Source organism: Camellia sinensis, chromosome 3 (genome assembly GCF_055761805.1).
Source record: "Camellia sinensis isolate YWXY chromosome 3, ASM5576180v1, whole genome shotgun sequence".
Lineage (NCBI taxonomy): Eukaryota > Viridiplantae > Streptophyta > Magnoliopsida > Ericales > Theaceae > Camellia > Camellia sinensis.
The window spans coordinates 212,388,170-212,404,851 of record NC_138963.1 but is presented as its reverse complement, the minus strand read 5'-3'; the positions used below and the strand labels follow the sequence as shown (position 1 = coordinate 212,404,851).

The 16,682-nt window shown below is 34.0% G+C and overlaps 1 long non-coding RNA gene across 1 annotated transcript; it reads right to left on the bottom strand.

Moving 5' to 3' along the window:
* Window positions 1-623: 623 nt before the first annotated feature.
* LOC114319607 (uncharacterized) lies at window positions 624-4,844 on the bottom strand. Its single transcript, XR_014365205.1, has 4 exons — window positions 4,474-4,844; window positions 3,338-3,429; window positions 2,987-3,049; window positions 624-876 (listed from the first exon to the last, which is right to left on the bottom strand). It is a non-coding gene; the product is annotated as an uncharacterized LOC114319607 (long non-coding RNA).
* Between the last annotated feature and the right edge of the window lie 11,838 nt (window positions 4,845-16,682).

The window sequence follows — 16,682 nt, the reverse complement described above, 5'->3', positions numbered from 1 at the left end:
TTGTGTGATCCTCTTGTTAAAAGATATTGCCCCCATTAGGCGTGGATCGATTGCGGTGACAAAACCTTTAATTAATCATTCGTTCGTTAAATTCGTAGTTTAAAAAAATTAATTCATATCCGTCTAATAATCTGGCGAATGTGAATGGTGTGGATTGACAAATGAATACGAATTTGCACAACAAAATATTGTACTTAAAATTATCAGGACAGGTCATAAATCCAAAAGAATCTAAAGAAGAAAATAAGTCAACTACCACTGTTAGTGTAGACATTTGCAAAGAAGCTGAACATATATATTAGATTCTTAGCAACATGAAAGAAAAATTTAATAAAAATGATAAGGTGTACAGAGCTTTTCAGTACCAGAGGCATCATCAATCACACAATTTTCTCTGAAGCAAACCCACATGGCATCCAGATCATCAACATTTAGTAAACGATCAGATTGCTTTTGCATGTACGAAATGATGAATTATTGCCAATTCACATCCTAATACTAAACCAAATAATTAGTCACTACGAATGAAATCATATTGAAATCTTGCACAACTCAATAAACTTTGTAAGTGTAACGCCCTCAAAAAAATACATAAAACCCATCACGTTAGATATGCATCGATATAAAAGAAACAAACTATTTCTATTCATCAGAGTAATCCTAACAACTGTATTACATGTTAACAACAAAAGCAAATGCCCTATGGGCTCACAGCTTTCCAAGTTAACACTTGGTTACAAAAAGAAAGAGTACTAACTCAATACATATTAAGCCCTTGGCTTGAATTTATATGTAATACATCAAAATAAACAAAAAGAGTCTTCAACTCTCATCATCATCCAAGCTAAGTCCTTGGAGGTGGCATACTACCTGTACCTGAAAATAATGTCCCATAAAGGGTGAGCCAACGCCCAGTAGAGATATGCTAAACACAGTATGAGCAATGACTAAGACATTAGCAATTGATAAATGTTCAGTTTCCCTAAATCAATTCATAACCCATTTCCATTTCATGACCACCATGTTCATATTTCATTTCAATTTCCATTTCTTATCAATTTCACAATTTACATCAACGGCTCAGAACCTGGCCAACCATTTCTATGAGACAGTGACTCATATTAGACATTTCCCATTTTTCAATAGATAAACATATTAGTTGTATCAACATCTCAACAGATAAGCATACAAGTTGTATCCACATTTCAACAGATATGCATATTAGCTATATCAACACTTCCAACGATAAGTATATGAGCTGTATCAACACTTCCAAAGATAAGCATATGAGCTGTATCAACACTTCCAAAGATAAGCATATGAGCTATATCAATACATTATCTGACAAGCATATGAGCTGTATCAGTGGAGTCCATCTCCTATCTCCTCCCAAACAACATCCGGTTTAGAGGTACATCCCCTATCTTCCCCTAAACCGTGGAGTACATCCCCTATCTCCTCCCGCACACACGACGTATATACACAAAGGTCATATACACAATCAATCAATACATAACGTTAATGTATTCTATCAACCGTCATATTCTATGACATATCCAATTGATTAGTTTTAGTTTGCCTAATCATCATGCATTGTCTACAACAATCAAAACTACCCTCCACCGGTAGCCCAAGCAATTATTTCTAAACAGATAATAAAAGCTCCAACAGATAAAATATCAATATTTTCAAAAGTGAACGATTAACAAATCTAACTCCACTATTCAACCATATAATGAGGTAATGTCATTATTTCCAACTCAATTCCATATAACCACCATTTTCTCGAATTAATCATATCAATTAATTTATACAACCAATTAGGGTTTTCTACCCCATTTTCCAATATTGACCCAATGGTCTATATTTCAACAACCAACATCAATAACACCATTTTGAAACCCAAAATACATATTATGAGCCCAAAATCACAAAACCCTCTTTAACACATTTTGAAACCCTAAGTCCCAAAATTTTCCCAACTTCAACACTTTATCAAAATAACCAAAAATCTAGGTCAAAGACCATAAGAGTGAGTAGGAATCCCTACCTCAAAAGTTGACACCCAACGAAGAAGATGATAAAAACGAAGTTGCTCCAAATCACAAGTTTCTCGGATCAAAGGATAACCCTCGACGATCAACAACCTTTTTGTAAAGGCCAAAGGTGAGGAAACAACTCTAACTAGATCAATACCTAGAGAGAAGGCAAGGTTCTAGAGAGAGAATCTCTCAAATGGCGTTTTGGAAAAGTAAGAGAGAGAATGTGAATGTAAAAAGTGATTTTAAAATGTCCAGCTGTCAACTGATATACGACATTCCCGCTCAAACGGAGAACACAACGCTTGAGCGTCAGGAACAAAAAACTAGGTCCGCTCGAGCGCAATAAGTCCCACTCGAGCGCCAAGACACAAGAATAAAGTACATCCGCTCGAGCGCGAAAACTAGTCCGCTCGAGCGTAGATTTCCCCCTCCCAGAACTTACACCCAAAGGTACTACTCGCTCGAGCGCCAAAGTACCCACTCGAGCGCAAAGAAACCCGCTCGAGCGTAAAAATCACACCTGCAGAAGTTTTGCAGGGACACGAAAAACTGGGAGCGTGCAATCTCCGCTCGAGCGCAAGAAGACCCGCTCGAGCGAACCTCCTAAAAACTGGACAACAAAGAATTGAAACCAAAGCCTAACCAACCTGTAACAACTCTGCCCAATACATCCTAAAACTCAATCAAGTGGAATTAAAGGATGACAACAAGGTATACCACCACCAATATCACGGAACCGAGTCCGGAATACAACAGAACAGTAAAGGGACAACCTGGATCGCTATAGTAAGATTCAATCTAAAAAAAAACAAAAATGGCAATATAGAGTTCCAATATCACACCAAAAGACAGAGATATACGCTTGTTTCAATCTGCCAAAAATGAATTGATTAGGTGATGATGACTAACAACAGTCAACAAACGAGGAAAAGTATAAGTGATACCTTTAGAAAACGATATTTAGCCACCCTCTGGACCCTGTGACTGATGGATCCTTCTTCTGGTTTCTGAACAAAGGGGAAACAGAGAACAAAAAAAAAAAAAAAGGGGCTAAAGCATGTACAGAATATGGAAAAAAAAATGAAAATGGTAAAAAACAATATCATATTAACGAAACCAACAAAACTATGTGAAAATAAGGAACATTCTCCCTTCTGCATTTGCACTCAAGTTCTATCCAAGTACATACCAAAATAAATGGACAAATTTTGTCTGCAAAAAGAGCAAGAAAGAAAGTGACAAAATCACCTGGCCTATATTAACTCAAACACCTAAGCAACAATAACAATGCTTACCTTCTTATAGAAGCTTGGAATTGTGCCAGCTTTAGCACTCTTTTGCTGCTTCTCTTTGAAAATATTAAGCAATATTCTCTTTGTCTCAAGCTCTATAAATCAAAGCACAATGTATACAGTTATAGTACTAGAGAAACATGCACGTGGTAATCATGGCCATGTTTACATCTGCCATGTAATTCATGCACAAAATGCCATATACAAGCCGCCAATAACAGCAGATAAAGAAATCCCATTTTGAGATAACTAACTAACATAAATATATTGTCAGCATGCAATCTTTAATCCATACCCACATGAATTAACATTAACATTACCATCAAGCCTGACCAAAAAAAATAAATCCTAAAAATGTATAATCCATACCCACATAAATAACCCTCCTACTGTGGATGACCCACAAACTCCGGAACAAAATTTTAAGCCTCAACCTCCCCAAATCATTAACACCTAGTTTGGATTGAGTGATTTGGAGAGAAAAGAAAAGAAATCAAATCCTCTGGATCCTAATCACTTGTTTGGATTAATAAACAGGAGATAAATGAGGAGAAATGGAAATATTGATTTCTCTCATAACTCACTTTTTGAATCTCTCCAAATTGAAGAGATTGGGAGAGAAAATAAATAAGAAGATTACTAATTAATCGTCCATCTACCAACAAAAGAAATAAAAACATAAACAGTTATTTTGGTAATATAAACTGTAAGATTTTCTTTTCTTTTATATAGTCTATCCAAACAATTTGGAGTCTTTCCAACTTAACCAAACAAGAGAGAGAGAAATCACAATCATTTTTTTTCTTTTCTCTCCTAAAAATCCAAACATAGTGTAAAAGACTGGCAGCAAGGAATCCGAGCCTTGAATTTTGAGTTGGAAACCACCTTAAGCTGGTTCCAATTCCACCACGGCATTGATTATACTGACAAAATCACAACAACAACAGCAAAATTGTTTTTGTATAGACAACTAAATTCAGATAAAAGACACAAATTTAAACACTGTTAAGATTGCCAAAATTGTGAAACTACATCGTCTATTCAAATTCAATCATGTCATAGCTGCCAATTGGTTTTTTGAGTTTCGCAATTGATCAACCAAAACACAAAATTGTCAAGGAATTAGATAAAATACAGACCCATTAATGCTTTGGAACCGAGACCAGCATCGGATCCGATGTAATGGCGACGGTTTCGGGCCCATAACAGGGACGACGATGGTGGAATCTTCCTCGGATGCAATGCTTCGTGGTCTTGGCCATCAATCGATACACTGTATATTACTTGAGATTGCTGCCTCTTTGTCTTTGTCTTTCTGATTCAGAAATCTGAGGAGCTTAACCTTTCAGATAGAGAGCTCGATCTATGCACATTACGATCCTATAATAAACTTGGAAGCAGAGACATTGCTCACTGGTTTCGAAACCCTAGTGTCCGCTCGCTCTGTCTCGAGAGAGTCTTCTTTTCTTGTTGAACGAATCTTCAAATGGTGATTTATAAGCACAGCTATGTGTTTACTTAAATTATAAATTATTTTATATAATTTTAAAAATTATATTATGTCCTTTAAAATTTTTAATTTCATAAAAATAATTTTTTTATTAATAAATTATTAAGTTAATTAACAGTTTTTAATAATATTAAAATTTTATTCTAATTAATAATTTAGATAATTTTATTATTGTATAGATAAACAGTTAGAAATTTTACTTTTCAATTAATTCTGTTAAATAAAAAATTCTGACAAGGAAGTATTTGTAATTTTCTAAACCACAAAAGGCAATTCGTATTTATTTTTAAGCCCTAAAAATTATGTTGGCCCAAATTATTTTTTTATATGTTTATAAACTTATTTACATTACCTTCAATTCTTGTCAACTTTTTTGTCTGAATCAAAATTTATTTATCTATTTATTTTCTACATAAAAAAATTAGTTCTTTGAAGTAATAAACCAAACAGATAACATGCAAGCATTTACTACTATCAAGCATGTACTCAAACAATCAACAAAATCATATTTTAATAAAGATAATAATAATAATTCTAATGAAAAAAACACTGATTAGCCCTAGGTTATAGTTTTACGCACTTAAAACAAAATTGGTTTATAACAATTGATATATCATAATAAATAAATAAATAAATAAATAAAATAATTGAGAGAGAAAAAATCAATTGACTATCCACAACTATAATGTGGATCCCATTCTCAAACACCGCATAGAAACATTTCACTCCCACACAACAGATACCACTACACATAATAAGAAATTGAGGAAAGGAAGAAAAGAGAGTAAGCGCGAGCGAGCATGAGAGCAGAAGCGCGAGCGAGAGATTTCTTTGGAAGATGGACTGATTTTAGTGGGAAGAGACACGAGCGAGAGATTTGGACCGATTACAGTGGGAAGATGAGAAGAACTGGAAATCAAAATTCTCTTACCGGTAATATATAATAAAACTTCTCTTACCGATAAGATAATGTACATTAAACAACCCCCAACCCCTCGTAAAAAGAAACTACCTGTCACGCCCCGACATTTTAATTAATCGGAAACATTACCAAAGCCTGTAATTTAGGTCCATTTTTTTTTATATATATATCTATTACACTTGAGTAATAGAAGCGTAATAACAATAGTTCTCACTCTCAACGAATGCAACAACAATAATACATGCCAAGCTTCCGCTACGGAGCTACAAATAAATAATTACAAACCAAAAGATACATTTTTCATTCCCTTAACATCTATGATAAAATTTATACAAAAAAATACATGGAATCCATACTCTTCAACTAATGAATCTGAAATTCTCTTCCTAAAAAAGAATAAAACAATGAGGGGTGAGCACAAATGCCCAGTAGGAATCTCATAGTTCTACAACAATAGCTAACACAGATAGAAATGATCATGCATGAAGAGTGATACCATATAGTAAGGTGACATTTTGTAAGTCCAAAATATTATACAAAAGGTATCTTTTCTTAAAATTTCACTTGGACCTTTAAGAAAACTCTCTGCCATAAATATAGTCTCTCATCATTAGGAAGCCATAAATTTTCTTTGAAAACAAGTACACTTAAGAAAGAACATCATCTTGAATTCGTTAACCCGATTCCAAAGTATTCCTCATTTCGTTTCCATTTTAATATTCCACATTTCATTTCCATTCTAATATTACACATTTCATTTTCATTTCCAATTACCATACTCCATAATCCAAAGGATTAGAGTTCAAACATAACACAATAATCACAAACCCTTTTTAATTCAATTTCCTAACTACTTACAAAACAAGCTCATAATCTTCCCTTTTGTCACAAGCAATCCATTAAGTTCATCATCACTAGCCCCTAATCCAATTACCCACATGATGCCAATTTCAATCCTTAATCCATTTTCCTTCAATTCATTTATTCTTCTCAATTCATGAGTCAATTTCATTATCTTTCAACAACCAAACTGAGGCTACAACTCAGTGGTTTTCCAATCACACAAAACACACATAAACACTTCAAATTACCATTTTACAAAAATTTCGTCGGCGGGATCGGCACCTATGTATAAATTTCGGGACTTTCACCCAGGACACTTTGGCCAACTTACTTATAATGAAGTCCATTCCCTTTCTCCTCCTAAACAGTGGAGTCCATCCTCTTTCTCCTCCCAAACAAACATACATATACAATGTATTTAATCACATAATCACACATGGAGTACATCCCCTTTTTCTTCCCATACAATCACACATATACAATATATTAAAACACACAGTCATATTCAATGACAACCATTTCTCAGGCTTATCATATTATTTACTCTTTTCAACTAGCACAATACATGTGATCCAAAATATGATTTTCAAAAAATGAAACAAGTGCTCTTAAACATAGCACAAGAATTTTCAAAATCTTTTTTCAAAACATACAGTTTAAATCCTCAAAATCCATTGTATGCTCCATGATATGCATGACTTATAAATAGTCTGGTTTGCCTAGTCAACATGCAATTTTTACAACAATCATAGCTGTCCTCCACCGATAGCCCAAAACAAATGTATCTAAACCGATAAATAAATTCCTTTAACGATACACTTTTCCAAAATCTCATATGGAAGTGATAATGCGTATCAAGCTCCACCATCATCATTAATAATCCTCCAATTTCACATTTATAATGACAATTTCAATTATTTATACAAAATAACAATTTAATCCAATTAGGGCGAACTCCCCTTATATCAACCCAAACTCAATACAACCCAACAAAACTCAACTTAATTCAACACAATTCAACATAGTCAACACAATTCAACATAATCAACACTATTCAACATGATTCAATTCAACGCCGCTAAATGTAATTCAACATAATTCAAGGTGAACTCTTAAATCTCCATTTTATCATTTCATCCCAAGTCTCATGCCATTCATATCATTACCAAATCTTTTTACCCAAATTTCATTTCATATTATAGCATGATTTACAATATCCATAATAAAGGTTCATTTGCTAATTTTTAACATAATTTTCAAACACTTCCAAAATTCAATTAAAGTTGTATATATACAATTCAATACTTCAATTTCATGATTCTACTTTCAATTTGGGCAAAATCATTAATTATCATCATGAATCAACTTAGGGTTTTCAAGAAAAATCAAGAATTTCAAGAAAAATTGAAACTTCTCACACCATTATTTTTAATTCCAATTTCCCCCTTGATTATATACCAAAGATTCATAATCCACCATATTAACCCAACAATTGAACCCCCAACACTTCAAACCCTTCATAGCAACACAATAGAGGTTAGACAGCTCTTACAGCAGGAAGAGGTTTCAGGTCACCCGTTCCCTTGACCCAGACCCATCCTTACTCAAATAGGGGGTGAAATTTAATCTTCGCTAGCATTTTCCACCCGGGTGAGCTCGTCTTCATTCTTTTGGATGGCCTTACGTCGAGGGGGATACAATTGACTGTCTCAAACTGATACGATAGGAATTGAAGTCCCGACTCTACATGCTGCACAACTTCTACCTTTCTTGAGCCCACTTCTTCGTCATCAGCCAAGATAGTGACTAGCTGGTCGTCATTAACGAAACCCCCAAATCTCATGATGTACACTATATGCTCAAAAATGGAGATTTTATATTTATATAATCAAAATACCACAAATCTATCTATTAATGCAAGTGTTGAAGAAGAGCTAGAACCATTATCTCAAGAATCGAGCAAAAGAACTAAGCTTTGAGAAAGATCCTTCGCAAATCCGAACTTCAATCTGTAGGAAAATAAGATCTTCATGTATTCTTCACTTTTTGGTAGGAGATCTTGGCCAAAACTTTGAGGAATGGAAGATATTTGGGTCAAGAGATCAAGGATTTTCGGACCTAAGGTGAGAGGAAGGAAGAGGGAAAAAGAAAGTGTAAAGAATGATCTAGAAAATCACTTTTTAAGTCGCTGAATTCGCGTAGTCCGCTCGAGCGTCGATTTTCACGCTCGAGCGTACTTGCTTCCAACACAGATTCCAAAACTTCAGACAGGCGTAACTCTCTCATTCGGACTCCATTCTAGGTCATTCTTGTGTCCAAATTGAAGCCCCAGAAATAAGCTTTCCAATGGTTCTAGCCTCACATCGAAATTTAAAGTGTGGAAAAAGAAAATGGCAAAAGAGTGACGGATTCTTGTAAAAAAATTATCCGAATTAAATTCTTGGTTCACTCTTACCTTACCATTATGTTACCACTTCGATCAACACCCCAAAATAAAATAAGGAGGTTCCAAATACACTAATAAAAGATCAAAAACAATCCCACTAGTCTCAAAAAGTCAAACTCAACCAAGTAGACCGCTCGAGCGCCCAATCTTGCGCTCGAGCGCATAGACCAACAAAGCCGTCCGCTCGAGCTACCACTCCTATGCTCGAGCGGTAATTCACAACTCTCAAAATCTCGGACCGATTGCAAAAATACTGGAAGCCTCACAAGTTCGCTCGAGTGTCAACTCCCCCGCTCGAGCGGAGGGAAAAATTCTGGATTGCTACACTACCGTTCCACATCCACTTACCCTACCGAAACTCATGGCCAACGTCACGGAAGGTTATTGGTTTGTATTTTCAATTGGTTTTATATAGGGTATTATTTTATGTTTGTTTTGTTTAACTACATATATAATTATTAATGAAATTTATGTTACAAAATCTACATCTGTTGTTGATGTAGAACTTAGCAGATCTCCACCACCTGTGGTTCAATCTTCAGTTCTCGTTTCATATTCCAGTTTTTCACCAGTGGCTCAATCTCCACCTCTCATTTCATATAGTTTCGATGTTGAAGGCAGAGAATTTAATCCTTGACTTGTTTTAGGTTTTTTTAGTTTATTTTTGGTAAATATTTATATTTTGAAGGGCTTGATTTTTAGTTAAAATTAATGAACTTTGTACTGACTGTTAAAATAAAAACAGTTTGTAAAAAGTTCATTAATTATATGTATGAAAGCCTTATTTTGTAAAAGATGATATTTCAATTAATTTTGATGAACTTTCAAAAAAAAAAAAAAAATCAATGACAAGTTTTTTTAAATGATGTGTAAAAATATCATTTTGTATCAAATTAGTGATATATATTGTTATTTTACAGTCAATTTTGTAATTTATCTCTTATTTTTGTCTTTTTAATATTAATTATTATAATAATCTTATTAAACAAATTTAAACATTGGAAATTATATATGTGCAAAACACAAAATTATACACAAATAATTCAAACTGATTGCTTCGTTCCACTATCAAAATAAAAATTTACAAATTCGGACCAACTGCTCCATTCTGTTATCAAAATAAAAATTTCAAATTTGGACCAACTGTTTCATTCCACTATCAAAATAAAAATTACAAAATACTAAATAATGTCTATTTATAACAACTTTAGCCCATTATTATCTTCGCCATTGACACCAAAAACATCCACCACATTAATTTTGCATAATGCCTATTTATAGAAAAAATAAACAGGTAATCAGTGTGTTTAGTTTCAATTTTTTGACAAAAAGTTTGAATTATCAATGAAAAATTTATCTGACAAAAAATATATGAAAAATCTTTTAGATCATCAATTTTAAATTATTAAACCAACTACAAATTGGTTATAAATCATATTATTTAAAAATGAAAAAAAGATTGGGATCTCTAAATTAAAAAATTTAATAGCTTTAATTGGCGTGCAGGTCCCATGTGATATGGTGTTTTGGCCTTAATTTTATTTCATTTTTTTAAATTTTCTACATCATTAGTGCCCTTTTAAAATTTTCAAATTAAAAAGATGTATCATTTTTGTTTAAAAATTCAATTGAAACATAAAAATAATCTAATAAATATTTATCGAATCGTTAAAAATTATGTCGATCCAAATTAAAAATTATCTAATAAATATTTCATCTCAAATTTTGAATTTTTGTGCCGATAGGTGTGGTCTTCCAGGAATAATATCTTCCTGGTAAGATAGGTGTGCTGACACAACAATAAATTGACATGACCAGTGGAACTGTGGTGGTATGAGTCCTAAAATAATCTTCGACAAAATAATATCAGTACTAGTACAAAAAGTGTTTGTTTGGTTTACATTTTAAATTAATTTTGTCAAACCTATTATCAAATAACAATGATTTATCTGTCATATTAATTCATTAATCAATTACTTTTTTTTCTAACACCTATTAATTACAATCATTCAAAATTTCAAAAATTCTAAACTATTTTCACCATATACTATATAAAATTTTAATTTTTAGAAAATTAAAAATTACCATCAAAATCAAACAAAACACACAATAGAACAATGATAGGGATACTAAATTTTTTATGAAAGAAATTATCAAATCACTAACATGGATATGAGACCCACATAAACATGTGAGACCCATACTCATTCGAATGATTTGATAATTTTAATACTCCCTCCGTTCCAAAATAATGGTCTCTTTTGGAGAATTCAACTTTTTTTAGTAATACAATTATTGCAGTTTAAAAAAATTAATTTTCCAAAATTACCTTTGATAGTACATTTTTTGAAAAATATCAATGTCACAATTATACTTTTTATGTTGTTAATTAATCTAAAAAGTAGGGCAAAACAGAAAATTTATATTGTTTTTGTTTTTGTTTTTGAAAAAAAACTAATATTTTGAGAAAAATAAAAACTATAATAAAGGACTAATATTTTAGAACGAAAAGAGTAGCAAATTTAATAGTGTGCCTAATATTTTTGCACATCATATTTGAATTAAAAAATTAACTAACAAAAAATATATGAAAAATGTTTTAGACCATCAATTTTAAATTATTAAACCAACTACAAATAATCGATTATTAAAGTGTAATGCTAGAGATCCTAAATAACTTACTAAATGTTTTACCAAATCTCTCAGATGGGTGTGGGACCCACACACATGTGAGTTTGTGTGAATCCTACACCTATGTGAGAGATTTGGTAAAACATTTGGTACATTATTTGGGGTCCCTAGCATTTTCCATTATTAAATCATATTATTTAAAAATTCAAGTGAAACATAAAAATTATCTAATAAATATTTGTCATGTCAATAAAAATTATGTCCATCCAAATTATTATAAATTATTTAATATATATTTCATCTCAAATTTTTATGCCCAGAAGATCAACTAATGCGACAGTTGTTGACGCGACCACTAGACTACGCGAAGGGTGAGTCATTCTCTTACCGATAAGATAATTTTCAGGTCCGTATCAATAAATAACTTTTTTATTCACTATTATTTCAGACCTTTTTTATATTATGATTATCAAATTTAACCTGATAACAAATTTAATCTGTATGTTTGGTTTTCTTTTTATATATTTTTTTTAGTGAATATTTTCAAGATTTTAAGCATTTTTTTTTTTACTTTTTTAAAAATGCTTACTTGCTGACAAAGATAAATTGATATCTTTTATGTATTGATATTAGGTGTGGCGAAAAAATAAAAGAAAACTCGCTTAAAATATTAACAAAATACGAAAAAGAAAAACAAAAATAAAATTTTCTAAAATGGGATAATCAGCTCACGATTGGCCAATTATATTAGTGATGATCAGCTCACGCCCCTTCCACATATATAAATAATTTTTTTCCTCTCTTTAATTTTAATAATTTTTTCCCTCTCTTAAATTTTCTATTTTTTTTTCTTATGATTATCAAATTAAAACTGAATCTTTGTATTTTTTTAGAGTTTAGTGAATTTTTTAAATATTTTTTTCATAAAAATAATACCATTTATGTATATTGATATTAGGTGTGCCAGAAAAAAAAAAAAACTTGCTTAAAATATTAAAAAAATACGAAAAAGAAAAAAAAAACAAAATTTTCTAAAATGTGTTTTTACACGACCAAAATCAAACAAGGTTATTATAGTATCTATGATGGTATAATAACCTCAGTATTATCTTACCAGTAAGAAAATGTTCAAATACTGACAACACCCCCTTCTGCTTGTATAAATAATTTTTCCTCTCCCATATTTTCTATTTTTTTAGTTATGAATATCAAATTAAACTTGAATCTTTGTTTTTTTTTTTTGGTGTTTACTGAATTTTTAAAATATTTTCTTCATAAAAATTATATTTTTTTATGTATATTTATATTAGGTGTGGCAAAAAAATTCAAAAAAACTTCCTCAAAATATGAAATATATATATATATATATATATAGAAAAAACTCAAAAATACGGAAAAGAAAAAAAAATTTAAGTGTTTTTAGACGACCAAAATCAAACAAGGTTATTATATTGTACGTGACGGGATAAAAGCCTCAAGGACTTATCTTAGCGGTAAGATTATATCTTAACGGTAAGAGGATTATCTTACCGGTAAGGAAATGTTCAAATACCGATTACGCCCCTTCTGCATATATAAATAATCTTTTTCGTCTGTAACGCCCTCAAAATAATACATATAAACCCAACATTCATGATATTCATAGACAAAGAATAAAGCAAATTTTCATTCATCAGAGTATTCTTTACAAAAATATTACATGTTGACAACAAAAGTAAATGCCCTACGGGCTTACAACTTTCCAAGCCAACACGTGGTTGCAACAAGTGAGTACTAACTCAAATACACGTTAAGCCCTTGGCTTGAATTTACGTGTAATATCAAAAAGACAACAGAAATAATCGAAAGAGTCTGCAAAAGATGGAGCCGGTACAAGATCCTGCGCGGTAACAGAAAACACACGCCCTGTAGGCCCCTGATCTACCTGCTCACCTCTCGAAGCAAAAGACTGCTGCACAGATTGAGACGATGAGGCTCCCTGATTGGCCCTCGAGGCCTGAACTGACTGAGCTGGCTGAAAACTCTGCCTCGACCCAGATGCACCAGATGTGCCACCCAACTGCGGGCAAAACCTCTTCAGGTGCCCCGCCTGACCACACTGGTAACTAGAGAGCAGCTGGCCTCTGCCCTGACTCTGGCTCTGAGGATGAGCCGAAGATGAAGCTGCTCTCTACCCTCCTCCCTTTTGCGGGCAAGCTGAAGACTTGTGACCCAACTGACCACATTTGTAGCAGGTAAAGTCTCCCTGATTACCTCTCCCAGAGCCTAAACTCGGCACTGGAAAGGTAGATCTCGCAAACGCACCTTGGGACTGCTGAGGGTTAGAACCCCTCTGCCTCCTACCATCCCCCTGGCCATCCTGACTCCTCTTGGAGCCCCTCATCCTCTCCTCCTCCTCATGCATAATAATCTCAAGATGGGCCGCAGCATCCACAAGGCGCCTATACTCCCGAGTCATGGACCCCGCAACTCTCATTTTGAGTCCGATCCCTAACTTCTTCTCAAACTCTAGACAACGGCGTTCCTCAGACGCCACTAGCTCAGGTGCGAACCTCGATAAGCTGGTAAATGCGGCCTCAAACTCGGCCACTGGTGTATTCAGCTGCTTGAGCTGATAGAACTGATCCCTCAACTTCTCCCTGACAGCGGGAGGCAAAAACTTCTCCTGGAAGGCACCGACGAAAGCCTCCCAAGTCCCACCAATACGACCTCGAACAAACTTCCACCACTGACCCACGTCTCTCTTCAACTGGAAGGACGCCAAGGTCACCCTCAAGGCTCTGTCTTTGATGGCAAGCATCTCAAGCGTTTTCATCATCTGCTCAAGCCATTCATCAGCCTTAAGTGGCTCTTTAGGATCAACCACAAACTCGTCCGGATTAGACTGGAAGAACTCCCTCTTTAGAAAGGACGGCCCTGCCTCAGCAACATGGGTCTGGACCTGATTCTCAGCCTTGAGAATGTCCATAGATTCCCTCAAAGCTCCTGCCATCTCGCGGGCTAAGGCGCCCATGGCCTGCTGACGTACTGGCTTGGCCACATTGGCCTAACCAACACCCTCATGTTGAGTCAGAATGTCATCCGGTATAGGCATCTCCTGCCTCCTAGGCCTACCTCGCCTACCACCACGTCCTCGTTCTGACATCCTAATAAAGGTAACGAAGACATTAGCACATTCACAAATGTGCTGAAGCTATAACACTCACGTCCTAATACAATGGACAACTGTAATTCACTCCACGTAAGCACATAATCACATAAGCACTTACGAATTTCATTTCCGGATAATGACAGTCCCGAGGCATTGCTAGAGTTCCAGTTAGAAACAGCAGTGATCAAGTGCCTTTCCAATAGGACTCCCAAAAACCCAAGGATCCAATCAACATCCTAAAAACTAAATCCCATACCCAAATAGTCACGTAAGCATGTTATCACATAAATACATAACATCATACATAAGTCTCTAACAAGCGAGACAAACCCATTATGGTACTAACCACTTCCCACGTACCCAAGTATTCAAACCCGATACACTCTGATACCAAGTTGTAACGCCCTCAAACTAATACAAATAAACCCAATAGACAGAGAATAAAGCAAATTTCCATTCATTAGAGTATTCTTTACAAAAATATTACATGTTGACAACAAAAGTAAATGCTCTACAGGCTTACAACTTTCCAAGCCAACAATTGGTTGCAAAAAGTGAGTACTAACTCAAATACACTTTAAGCCCTTGGCTTGAATTTACATGCAATATCAAAAAGACAACAGAAATAATCGAAAGAGTCTTCAACTCCCAAGACCTCCCAAGCTACGTCCTTGGAGGTGGCATAACACCTGAACCTGAAAATGATGTCCCATATAAGGTGAGCCAACGCCCAATAAAGATATGCTAAACATAATACGAGCAATAACTAAAACATTGGCATATCATAAATGTTCAACTCATATAAACAAACATACATCTCTTTCCTTTTCATTAGCCAAACCAATTCGTAGATATGGTTCCCTATTCATCCAGACAGTTCAAATGAGACTACAGCTCATATCAACAATACTTCGGTTATGATCAATTAACATGAGACTACAACTCACATAATTAACACTTCAACACTTCAAGTTCAAATGAGACTACAACTCATATTATCATCATTTCAATACTTCAAGTTCAAATGAGACTACAACTCATATTATCATCATTTCAATACTTCAATTTATCTACGTTATACAAACGCAATTAGGATTTCGGGACTTTCACCCTGGACGCTCCGGCCAACTTAGTTATCACTGGAGTCCATCCCCTATCTGCTCCCAAATCGTGTTTAGGAGTACATCCCCTATCTTCTCCCAAATCGTGGAGTACATCCCCTATCTTCTCCCAAACAATATACATATACAGTGTATTTAAACACTTATCATATACAATGATCAAGCCAAGCACATATTCAATGTGTTATTCCATCCGTCATATTCAATGACATACTCAATTGATTAGTTTTAATTCACCCAATCATCACGCAGCGTCTACAACAATCAAGACTATCCTCCACCGATAGTCCAAAACAATTATTTCTAAACAGATAATAAATTATCAAACAGATAAATTATCTACAATTTCAAAGGTGAGTGATTAATCAATCCAACTCCACCATTAAATCTCATAATTACCCAATTTCATTATTTCCAACTCAATTTCATGTTTCCACAACTTTCCCAAATTAATTATACAAATTAATTCATCACAATAAAGTAGGGCTTTTCTTCACCTTTTCCCAACATTGACCCAAAGGTCCAAATATCATCAATAACCTTATTTTAAGACCCAAAATACACATGTATTGGTCAAAAGAACAAAGCCCCTCTTTATACATTTTGAAACCCTAACACCCAAAATTTTTCAACTTCAACATTAAATCAAAATGACCATAAGTTTATGTCAAAGACCATAAATATGAGTAGTTATCCCTACCTCAAATTTCGGAACCCAAAGGAG